The sequence below is a fragment of the Leucopleurus acutus genome (genome assembly GCF_964270905.1).
Source record: "Leucopleurus acutus genome assembly, chromosome: 16".
In the NCBI taxonomy this organism is placed as follows: domain Eukaryota; kingdom Metazoa; phylum Chordata; class Mammalia; order Artiodactyla; family Delphinidae; genus Leucopleurus; species Leucopleurus acutus.
In genome coordinates this window covers 20612898-20625054 of record NC_139158.1, presented here as the reverse complement: position 1 = coordinate 20625054, position 12157 = coordinate 20612898, and the positions used below count along the sequence as shown (strand labels likewise).

The 12157-nt window shown below is 48.7% G+C and overlaps 1 protein-coding gene across 1 annotated transcript in view; it reads left to right on the top strand.

Annotated features, from left to right (window-relative positions):
- Nucleotides 1–3585: 3585 nt before the first annotated feature.
- SCNN1B (sodium channel epithelial 1 subunit beta) overlaps nt 3586–12157 on the top strand; it is a gene marked incomplete at its 3' end in the record, with an annotated part of 75831 nt that continues 67259 nt past the window's right edge. Inside the window, exon 1 of the mRNA XM_082858128.1 lies at nt 3586–3666. The remainder of the gene's footprint in view (nt 3667–12157) is intronic.

Genomic DNA, 12157 nt, shown 5'->3' with positions numbered 1-12157 from the left:
CCCCAACCCAAGGTGGCTTAGCAAAGAGGAAATGTATAGCCTCATGCACCTGAAATGTCCAGGGGTAGGACAGGTATGGCTTCATGTGGGTCAGACGATGAAACTGGGACCTAGTTCCTCTCTGTCTTCTCTCTGGATGGGATTCATTCTCATGCAGCCTCTTCCCAGATGCAGCTCCGTATCTGAACCACTCGGAAGCAGGTGGGACTCCCTAAGAGTCCAAAGAGAAAGTCCCTGTGTAGAGTTTCATTGGCTATGGTTAACTTTGAGTTGTGTCTCATTCCCTCCTTTGAACCAATCAATATCCCGAGAGGAATACAATGTGTGATTTCTAGGCTGGGGTAGTATCAACCCTGAATGGGGCGGTGATACATGAAATAAGCATCACCAGGATCAAAATATGGGGTAGGAGTGAGGAAGGGGTGGTGACCCCAGAACTGAGTCACAGGCAGTTACCTAAAGTAGAACGAATGGATGCTCAGTGACCCCCTCCTTAGGGGGAAATGAAAAGAATAATCGCCTTATCTTCTATACAATGTATTGTTTAAATAGTGGTTATAAAGAACGGCATTTAACACCCCACTGATCCCCAGGGCTGGCTTGACTGATCTTGGATCCCTTTTCCTATTTCATCATCTCCTAGAATTGCACTAACTTGACTAAAGAAAGCAGGAGGACTATTCTTCCACAATAGTATATAAATATTCAATAGAACATTTTGGGGTCACTTACCTCCCAAACCACTCATGAATCTATCCAGACGTGAATGCATCCAACTGTGCCATAACTCAGCCCACATGTCTTTGTCTAGAAAAAGGTTTTTGGTTTTGTTTTTTTGCCAAATGATCCATAGTTCTAAACACCTGACAGAAGTCCACGTGGACTTTCTGACGTCCTTCAGCCAGCTCTGAGAACACCCCTCTCCATGTTCACAACTGCTTAAAATACATACTTTAAAATATGTCAGCCTAACATCAACCAGTTCGTAGTTCCTATACACCCCCCAAACTCCAGCTCCCCCCCCACTGGAAATCATGACATAAAGAAAGATGTATCATTTGTACAAAGCCGTGCACAGCAACACAGTCCCAGAGGAGGTGCACTCAGTGATGTTCAACAACAGGGCGTGGCCGGGGAAGCAGGATGGGAACCAAAAGGAAAACCCTCCAAAATAACACGCATTGGGTGGAACCACATGATGTTGCCATTTTTGTAGGTCAATAATAGTCTAATATCAACAATTTCAATGGTCACAATTGAAATTGAACAACAACAATTGCAATTGTTGATATTAGATATACTAGGTTTATCAAACCTAGTGGTTTTTATACTAATGGTTTTCAAAGTGTGGCTCACAGACTTCTGGTGGAGGGGTGGGGGGGAGTGGGAGTGTGTCAATAATACAATAATAATTATATTGTCATAATAATACTAAGATGTTACTTGCCTGGTCACCATGTTGACATTTGCACTGAGGAAAGCAATGGTTGACAAAAGCAATGGTGGGTAAAATTACATGAGGCTGGATTTCCTTTATTTATTTCCACTAAACAACATAATGCAACAGACTGAATTTAGAAGCAGATATATGAATCCACCTATCTTTTTTTAAATTGAAGTACAGTTGATTTATACTGTGTTAGTTTCAGGTATACAGCAAAGTGATTTGGATATATATACAGTTTTATGTGCTCAAAAAATTTAACTTGAAATCATTCATACTGTACAAATTACTCTGCTGCAGTGAAGTGCACAGGCTCTGGATTAAGACTGACTCTGGGTTCAAATCCCGACTCTGATGCTACCTAGTTGTGTGACCTTGGGCAAGTTACTCAACCTCCTGTGCCATAGCTTCCTCATCTGTATTACCCCAGGGGATTGCTGTGAGTTTTAATATAAGTGCCTAGAAACACCATCTGCCACAGAGTAAGCACTATAAACGTGTTTGTTCTCATTGTTTTTTCAATTCTCCTGCTTTTCTCATTCATGATTTTGAAGTCTTTGAACATTCATATGCATAGGTGGACTATGTCCTTGTTCAGTGCTGTATAGTATTCCATCACATAAACATTCCACATTTTATTTTATTATTTTTCTACTGCAAATACTGACAGTGATAGGGGTCTTTCTGCTTGTAGAGGTTCATAAATTTATAGTGGCAAAAATCCTTTCGGATGACTAATTTTCTCCAGCAGGGCTCAGCCTCTGTGATAGACAGAATAACAGCCAAAGATGTCTAAGTCCTCATTCCTATAACCTGTTAATATGTTAAATTACAGGGCAAAGGGGAAGTAAGACTGCAGTTAGAATTAAGATTGGTGATCAGTTGACCTAGAAATGGAGAGACTATCCTGGATTATCCATCCAGGTAGAACAAATGTAATCACAAGAGTCCTTATAAGTGGAAGAGAGAGGCAGAAGAGAGTACCAGAGATGTGGTGTATACAAAAGACTTGGCCTGACATTGCTGGCCAAGAAATGCAGGCAGTATTTAGAAGCTAGAAAAGGCAAGGAAATAGATTCTCCCCTAGAGCCTCCAAAAGGAGCACAGTCGTACCACTTCTTGATTTTAGTGGTGTCAGACTTCTGACCTCCAGAACTGTAAGATAATACATTTATGTGTATTAAGCTAGTTACATTTGTGGTCGCTTGTTACAGCCGCAAGGGAAAATGAATAGTCTCTAAATGGCAAGACAAAGACAGGCTGACATTTGGGGTTTGCCATGCACATGTGAAATGAAGATACTGAAATGATAGTCCTTGGAACTGATGAGAAGAGGGAAGGAAATGAGGATTAGAGAAGGGGGCCTGGCAGCATGCTGAGGCGGAAGCACAGGTGTAGTGGGTGTCACTGGCAGGAAGCCAAAGGTCCAAACAGACGGGGCCTTCAGGGGCTGACGGGGATCTAGGAATGACCTTGGAGGATGTGGCTGAGGCCAAGGAAGGAGAAGGTCCCTGAGAAAGCAAAGGTGAGGGTGAGGGAATGCAGAGGTCGGTGAGGGACAGGGAAATCAGCTACAGAAGCCTGTTTCTATGTGAACTCCTTGAAGTCCTCACCTTGCCCAGAGGACAATCTGTGCCTGCGGGGGTGTGGATGTGATGGGCGTGGTCGTACAGGTGTGCGCAATGTGTCCAGGTACACCGCGGGGCAGGATGAAGTGTTGCACGGGGCACGTATGTGCTGGGGGGGGCGGGGTAGGGGACTGTGGGGACCGTGGTCTGTCTGGGGAACACGAGGATGACGAGGTCTGTGCGTACATATTGGTGCCGCAGGTCCGGATGTGCAGAGGGAGAATGCGGGGTGTGTGCGCGAGGGGTCCGGGTGGGTGTGCCGGGCAGACGTGGATGCGGAAGCGGGCACGAGGGAACGCGCGCGGCGGGAGCTTGTTTCGGGGGAGAGTGAGAAAGAGGGGCGGCTGGGAGCCGAGCGGGGTCGGTGGCCCGCCGGGCGGGGGCGGTGGCCCGGGCCGTCGGCGCCGCCAAGCCCCGCCCGCCGCGCTCCCGGACCTCCCAGCCCCGCCGCCCGCTCCCTCCCAGTACCTGTCCGCGCGCTCGCGGCGCCACCGTGACAACTGCCCAGCCGCCGCCGCCGCCGCCGCCTCCTCCCGAGCGCCGCCGCCGCCGCCGCCGCCAGCCGCGCGCATCCCAAGCCGCCGCGGGAAGCAGGTACGTCAGCGACGCCGGGCTCCGCGCCTTCCCCCGCCGCCTACCCCGCCATTTCCCACCGGAGGGCGCTCGGCGGGGCTGCGGGGACCCGGCCTCGGGCGTAGGGGGACCACCGCAGAGGATTGTGGGGAGTGGGGAAGCCCCCGGATGCGAGCCGAGGGACCGGGAGAGGGCGATGAGTGTGTCTGTCAGGGGCGGCAGAGAAGGCGGCAGCGTCCTCGGCCCCGAGGGGCGGGGTGAGGTGTCGTTCGGGAGCGCAACAGCAGCGACACCTGAGAGCACGGGCTAGGCGCCGGGACGCACAACGCTTTGCTGGAATTAGGCCCTTCTTGGTGTCCCCATTTTACAGAGGAGAAAACTGAGGGTCAGAGGCTGGAGACGCCTCCCCGGGTTCCAGGGACAACTTGCTGAGCCCAGATTTGAACCCAGGGAGTCTGACCCCAGAGCCCACCTTAGCCTCTTCTGCCAGCCCGCCTCTGGGCAACGGGGGTTCATTCCCTGAGTTGTCCCCCTTGGGGCCACACTGGGAGGAGGCCAGATCCGGAGGCCCTGCTATCCCCCAGAGAGGCATGTGTCGGAGATTTGGGGGTGCTGGGCAGGGGGTGGGGGCGGACAGCTGGGGCGGGACCTCTCCCTCCAGTGTGGAGGAAGAAACTGAGGCAGGGGGAGGTTTCCGGAGGAAGCAGCAGAACTCCTCCATCCACAAGAGGCAGGAAAGCTCCCACACCCCATCTCCACCAGGGAGTGAGGGCAGAACAGCCAAAGCGGTGGTTTGTCCCTGACAGCAGAGCCCTCAGAGAGTCCATGAGGGTCCTGTGTGAATTGTTCCCCAGGCTTAAGCCTCCCTGTGGCCTCCATGTGACATCCACCAGTGGCCCAACGTACCAGCCCACTGAACTGTGTGATGCCGCGAGGAGTACACAGAGCCATTCTCCTTTGTAAATTTCAACCCCTGACCTCCCTGCCCCCGCAAAGGTGACTGCCTTCGTAATTTGGGGAGTTCCTTCTAGGCCTTTCCTACACCCAGGCAGTCGTATACATGCGTACCCATAGAAGGTATGTAAACTGCAGAGTAATGTTGTGGGTGGATGTTTAATAGAAACGGTATAATCCCTCCACATCATTCTGAAACTTGCCACCCCCCTCCACCCAGTTATCATTTCTTTGAAAGTTATCCAAGTTGCTGCATATAAATGTAGCTTATTTATTTTAACTGCTGCCTTTTTTTCCACCACGGATACGCCTACTGATGGGCAGTTAAGTTGTAAAAATTAGGGGACTGTTTCATATTTCAACCTCTGCTGTAAATTGACATCTCTGGGTTTAGATTTCTTTGTACTTTGTCCTAAACTAACTTCACAGGATCTGAATTTGGGGGACAAGGTCCCCTGTTCTCCATTGTACACGCACGTGCGTGCACACATACACAAGGCATACACACATGCACAGGTGCACATACGCACATCTCTATCCTTCTGTCTGTGGACACGTACAAACACTATACCCTGCTATCTGCAGTTGCTGCTGAGCCCAAAGGCCTGGGGTTGAGCCAGGCCACAAGTTCTGCCTGTCCAGGCCCCAGTGGGCAGAATTCCCATAAGGGACCATGTCCAGGAGTTCCCTCTAGACACTCTCAATGCCATCCCCGCCATCCAATAAGACACAGAAGGAGCTAGAAACCATGCCTGACAGACTGGAGTGTCCAGGGTCCTATCTGCATACCACAAACTTTCCAGGTCTGGGCTGTACCGTGGGAGTGTGCTTGCCCTAGAACGTGGGCCAGAACTATCAAAAGTTTGGTGGAAGGCCTGATGACAGCTGCTTGGGGAAAAGCTAGAATCAGAGCTGTGTGCATCACAGTCCCAGCTCCACCTCTTCCTAGTCTGGGCAATAATTCCCATCCACTCTCTGAGCCATGGTTTCGCATCTGTAACCCGGGGATGATGAACATGGCAGCCTCCCAGATCTGTTGGATCAGTGGGATGACGAAACAAAACACTTAACTCATTGTCAGCACTTGGAAAGCAGGAAGTCTTATCTTGGACAGAGGAGACCCGGAGATGGCCCCAAGGTTGGGGTGGTGCTCAGGACCACCGTTTGGGACCTCGTCCACATCCCAAGTGCAGGTCAGAGAATCTCAGTGCTGAGTGGGACTGGGATGAGAGCTCAGCTTGTGAGAGCCACGCCCACCTCACAGTGAGGTCCAGAAGTGTCATGGCACCTACAAAGGACCTACTGTGCGCCTAGCCCTGAGCTAAGATGCAGAAACAAACGGAGACGAGGTTCCCACAAAGCAGGCCTGTGTGCAGCTTTTGTGAGGTCCACACTCCTTTTTCAATTTTAGCTTACTCCCAAGATTTTAAAAGGTGGGAGATGTCACATAAAACTTCATATTTCTGGATCCTCTTGAGAAAAGAGGATCAGAAAGGCTGACAACTCCAGCCCTAACATTCGGCTGCCCCCTGGGATGGGGCAGGCGCCCTCCAGGTGGCACAGTCCCCACCTGGCCCACCCCTCATTCATAAAGAGCAGCATAATATAAATGTTAATAACACAGACTCCACAGCCAGCTTCTGCATCCCAGCTCTGGCATGGATTAGTTGTATGGTCTAAAGCAAAATATTTAGCATTTTTGTGATTCGATCTCCTCATATGGAAAATAGGTATAATAAGTAGCACTTGCCTCAGAGGGCTATTTTAGGCATTAAATGAATCAACAAACCTCAGCCTCTTACAACAGTGCCTGGTGCATGGAAAACACTAAGTGCTGATGATGCTGATGATTGCTGGTGGTGGTATAAGTTGCCTGGTCCCTGTAACAGTGCAATTTGTATTCCAGATTGTACTCCATATAAAATGTTATGGGAACACAAGTGAAAGAGGAAAATGTTGTCCTCCTCCTGCCTTTCCAAGGGCAGGAGGAGGACAACATTTCAAGGAAAGTGACAAAAAGGAGGGGACTTCTAAGGTGGGTTTTGAAGGATGAATAGGAGTTTCTCTGGAGCAATAGCGTGAGAAAGGCATTTCCACACAGAGGAAACAGCCTTTCCAAAGGCCTGGGAGCATGACCAGGTGAAGCAGGTTTAGGAAGTGACAGTAGTCCAGTGTGACTTCTGGTAAGGTATCTCAGAGTATAGGGAGAGGGAAGATGGATCTGGAGAGACAGAAAAGGACCTTGAGATCATGATGGGGCTTGCAGCAAGAAAGGAGATGTACATTTCTTGTGCTTTACAGATGCCCTTATAATCATCAGCCCTGTCATCCTCATAATGCCCCAAGAATCAGGTTTTTGGTCCCCACTTACTGATGAGTTAGAGGCTCAGGGATGGTAAGTCACTTGCTCAGGAGCTCACACGATGGGTCAGTGGCTGAGCTGGAATCAGACTCCAGATCTGTCTAATTCTAAAGCCCATGCACCCTCTCTGAGCCTCAGTTTTTCCACTGTAAAGTGGAGTTAGTACCAGTAAAACCTACTTTGTGGGCTTGGTGTGAGGATGAGATGAGAATGAATGCACAGCCCATAGCACAGCCCCTGGCACAGAGCAGTTGCTGTTATTTTGATTGAATGAAGCCCGTGTTCTTCCAGGCCTCTCACCCTAACTCATACCACTGCCCAGCCTGAGATGGGGGTCTCCAGGGAGTGGATGTCCTGGGCCAATGGGTCTCAAGTTGTGGTCCCTGGACCAGAAGCCTCAGCATCACCTGTAGATTTTTTTCAAAATGCAGATTCTCAGACCCCATCTAGACCTACTAAGTCAGAGACTCAGGGGGTGGGCCCAGCAACCTGTAATTTAACAAGACCTCCAGGTGGCTCTCATGAAAGCTAAAATTTCAGAATCACTGGTCTGGAGGAAACCTTCAAATGAGATCCTCTTTGGCCACCTGCATCCACCACCCTCTAGAAGAGTGGGTTGGTGGTGAGAATTCTGCCCTTGCAAAGACCAAACCCGGAGGGGATGCGCTAAGACAATGGCACATCCCCTCCAGTGTGGGAGGCTGGAAAGAACCCCTTCTTTACAGATAGGAAAGTTGCCAAGGGGCCTAGTGGGGGTTTTATTCTCTAGAACTTGCTCTCCTTTCTAGTCTCACAGCCTCCAGTGGGCCCACCTTGAGGGCCTGGGGCAAGATTTGACTTTCAGAGGAGTTATTTTCTAGTGCGGGATCAGGGAGCTGAGGACCTGTCCCCCTCCCACTAAAAGCTCGTGATTAGGGTCTCTCTGTGAACGGTCTCTTCTCCGTTGGCACCTTGAGAACACGTGTCCAGGTCCAAGTCTAGGTTGGGGACAATAATATTCTGCCGAGGACCTCCAATCAAGAAGCAGGCCCACTCCACGTGTCTTCTTCAAAGCGCTGATCAGAGCGGGGAGGCAGTACAGCCTAATGGGTAGAAGCACGGGCCTTGCCTTAAAGATAGAAGTTGCTGAGTCTGGCTACATAAAAATTAATTTTTTCTGCATGACCAAAACAAACAAAAATCCATAAGCCCAGGCATGTCAAACTAGTGAAAGTATTTGCCACTTTTATGAGAAAGAGTTAATTTCATAGAGAGCTCTTATAAATGAAAGACGAACCACGTGATCCAAAAGTGGGGGAAGTGGGGGGTAAGGAATAGAGGATATGATTCTACTGTTTACATAAAAAGAAATACAGTTGAATTCAAACAGATGAAAAGATGCTGAACTCTGAAAACAGAAATGCACAACAAAACCACACTGATTCTGTTTTCCACCTGCAAGTTCGCCGGGTAACACTCAGTGCTGGTGTGGCAACCGGGATTCTGACTCTGCTGGTGGGAGCACAAATTGGGGCAACCTGAGGCGGGGGTAAGAAAACTGTCAGTATTGAAGATGCTCATGCCCTCTGTCTCTGCCACTTCACCTCTTGGAATTTATCCAGTGGATATCCTTGCATTGGGCGCATCATGTTAGAACAAAGATAGTCTGTGTGTGAGAGCAATTGATTGGAAATGAGCTAAACATCCACCAGAGGGGAACTAAGTGCTGTACATGTCAGGACAGCCATGCAAGAGAAAATGATGCAGCCGTTCAAAAGAAAGCAGTAGCTCTGCAAGAATAAATGTGAAACCATCTCCCAGATGTATTGTTAAAAGAAAAATGCAAGGTATGGAACAGTGTATAGTGTTCTACCACGTGTGTGTGTGTGTGTGTGTGTGTGTGTGTGTTTTCAAAAGGGATTCAATGTTATATGTGTATATATTTGTATATGCACATTAGAATCTGGAGGACACACTAGAAGCTGGTTAACTTTGAGGAGGGAAACTGATACATGAGGAGACTTACCTTTCATTGCATACAATTTGGTACTCATTAGATGTTTTTTCCCTCATACAGTTGTTATATTATAGTTATAAAATCTAGCCACATGTATCTTCTTTCTCCTTATTTAAAACAAGCATGACACTAGAGATAAGGTTAACTCCCCCTTTGACTACGACCCAAATTATATAATATGTTTTCAAATAAAAAATGAATTATGGTTTTAAGTAGGGCCTTTATCACAAAAGAACGAATATTGTATGATTCCACTTATATGAGGCGTCTAGAAGAGGCAAATTCAGAGAAAGTAGAAGAGAGGTTACCAGGGGCTGAGGGGGAGGGGTGGATGGGGAGTTGGTGTCTAATGGGTACAGAGTTTCATTCTGGTTGGGATGATGAAATTTTTCTGAAGATGGATAAGTGGTGATGGTTGCATAACAATGTGAATGCGTAACGCCACTGAAATGTACATTTAAACATGATTGAAATGGTGACCCTTTTGTTCACGTCTATTATGAATAAATTTGCACCGACAGCGTATTAGCAAGTTAGTTTTAAAACAATTAGCTGGATGGGAAAAGTGAAAGTGTAATTGCTGGTAAGCCAAGGCTACTTTAATTTTTATCTTGTGGAACAGATTTAACTCCTTTGATGTAAGACACAGGCAGGAAAGGCTGGGAGGGGGGCTGGTATGGCATCTTGCAACTCCAATTATGACATTTCAGTTCACAATCTTTGTAAGACAATTACGTTTCAACCTGAATCTTGACATTAAAGTATATCTTTACCCCAAAAAAGGGTTAAAATGGTAAATTTTACGTTGTATATTTTGCCACAGTGAAAACATTTAGGGATGACAAAGAAACAAGTAGGGGCTTTGATGTCAGATTGCTTGGGTTCTAGTCCTTGATGCCACCACTTCTTAGCTGTGTATGCTTGATCAAGTGTGTGTACTTCTTTAAAGCCTCAGTTTTCCCACCTACAAAATGGGGTTGTCAGAGAGTACCTGCAGGGAATCCTGCAAGAACTAGATGACTTTACCTATACAGAGTGCTTGCTCTGCATCTCTGGAACAACTGTAGGAGGTCAGGTTCAAGAGGATGGGGAGGCTAGAATCAGCTACTGGGCCAAATATTAAGACCAGCAGATTCAGGTGGAGTGAGTTTATATACAGGGAGTTTATAAAAGAACCATCTATATTTTTATATCACTTTGTATTTGCAAAAATTTAATGCATTTCCATAGTGTAAAATCACAGAACGTCGAGTCAGACAGAATTATCTTGGCTGGTGGGAATCCACCAAAGATGCAGCAGTTCTAAACCTGTGGCCTCCTAACCTACAGAGATCCGAATCCTGACTCTCACTTATTAGCTGTGTCACCTCAGGCAAGTTACTTAACCTCTCTGTGTTTCACTTTTCTCTTCTGCAAACTGGAGGTGATAATAATTCTCACCCCATTAGGGATGTTAGAGGATCAAAGGTGTCAAGTGCTTAGAGTGTTGCCTGGCCCACAGTAAGTCTTAAGTAATTGTTAAGAAAATAAATAAACTTGAAATAAGCCTGAAAGTCTTAGCATTTTTGTTTTTAAAAGAGGAATTTATTTTTTACACTAAGGAAACAATATCCTAGCAATACAGTCAGGGGGCTGAGATGAATCTGCAGGACTTCCCTGGGATGGGTTGGGGAGGCCAAGATAAGGTAAGAGGAGGCCAGCTGATGAGGGATGAGGCAGTAAGAAGCTCCGAGGGGTTCAGGAATTTTCCCAAGAGGCCTCACAGTGATAACAACAGAGCCCAGATTCAGCCCCAACTTTCTCCCTCTCCCCAGTGTCTTGAAGATCAGGGGCCCTTTCCGTGCAGACCTCTGGGACGATACATGTAGCTTTGCTTCCTCTTGACGTGTTGGGGAACTCACTCCCAAGCTGAGGCCTGGAAGGAGGGCTAAGGCCTGGGAAGCCTGGCACACCCTCCTTCAGGAGCCGCACCTGCACGCGGGCTCCATCAAGGACCTTAAGTGGGGGCTGGATTGCAACCTCCCAAAACAAGCTCATTCCTGAAATTCCACTCTCACCTGTCTGTGTGCGGAGCTTGTTGATTTTCCTGGTTGAGAGGCACCCCCTCCCACCACCCCGGGAGGGATCACCTTTGTCCTTTCTCAGCGGTTTGCACCACAGTGAGGAGGAGTTTGGCTGGTAAGCGAGACCTTCGGGGGGCCTGAGGCTGAGGGTCGAGGTGGACCGGAAGGCAGCCTTTGAAGGGCTGTTTTAGAGATTGGGCGGGGTGGGGGGGGGCAGAATGTAAAATGTTAGACGTGTGCTTGGCACGGGCTGGGTGCTCCCAAGTGGAAGGAGGGGCATTTACTGGGCCTGGGGGGCCTGGTTTACTGCAGACTGCCTGGGGAGACTGCTCCTGTCCTCAGAGCATTGCTGCCACGCCTTGAGTGTTGAAATCCCCCAGACGCCTTAGTTGTCTTCTTTGGACAGTCAGTTGATGTAACGGTTAAGGGTTTGGGAGTTAAACAGGCTGGAGTTGGAGCTTAGCTCTGTGTGACCTTGCGCAAGACACTTAACCTTTGAGCCCCAACCCTGGCCTGTGGATTGCAGACAATAGGACCTCCTGCAGGGTCGTGAGTAAGCAAGCACAGCACCTTAGCAGCTGACCCCCATTCACTGGCCCCACCCTTCCTACTGCTCTGATTAACTCCAGAAATGCTGTTCTAGCCCTGCTTCAAGAAGGGATGCTGGTGGGGCAGTGGGAGGAGAGTCCTGGGCTGAAAAGACCTAGACACCTGCAGAATTCAGGGAAAGTTGAAAGATCAGAATCGGCTTGGGCGTGTGTGTCCAGGGAGGGGTGATACTCAAGCGCAGGGTGGACCGGCTGATTGCAGCTTGCTGGCTGGTGGAGCAGGACCCGGTCTAGGCCTCACCCTCCCTGACCCCTCTGACACCAGATGACAGTGGGTGGCAGCCTGGCCATGGGATGACCCACCCATTGGGCAGATCTCCCCGCATAGAAGAAAGAACCTGGCAAAGCAAGGCGGAGGTGGGGTGGGGCATCAGACACATTTCCCGGCCTTTGGGAATATTCAGGGAGTGTTTCCTGAAGGCTACAACGCTAGTTCACAGGGATTTAAACTTCTAGGGGCCAGATTTTGTGTATTTTGTTCATTGCTTCACTGCTGCAGCCCCAGCTCCCAGTAGACACTCAATGAATA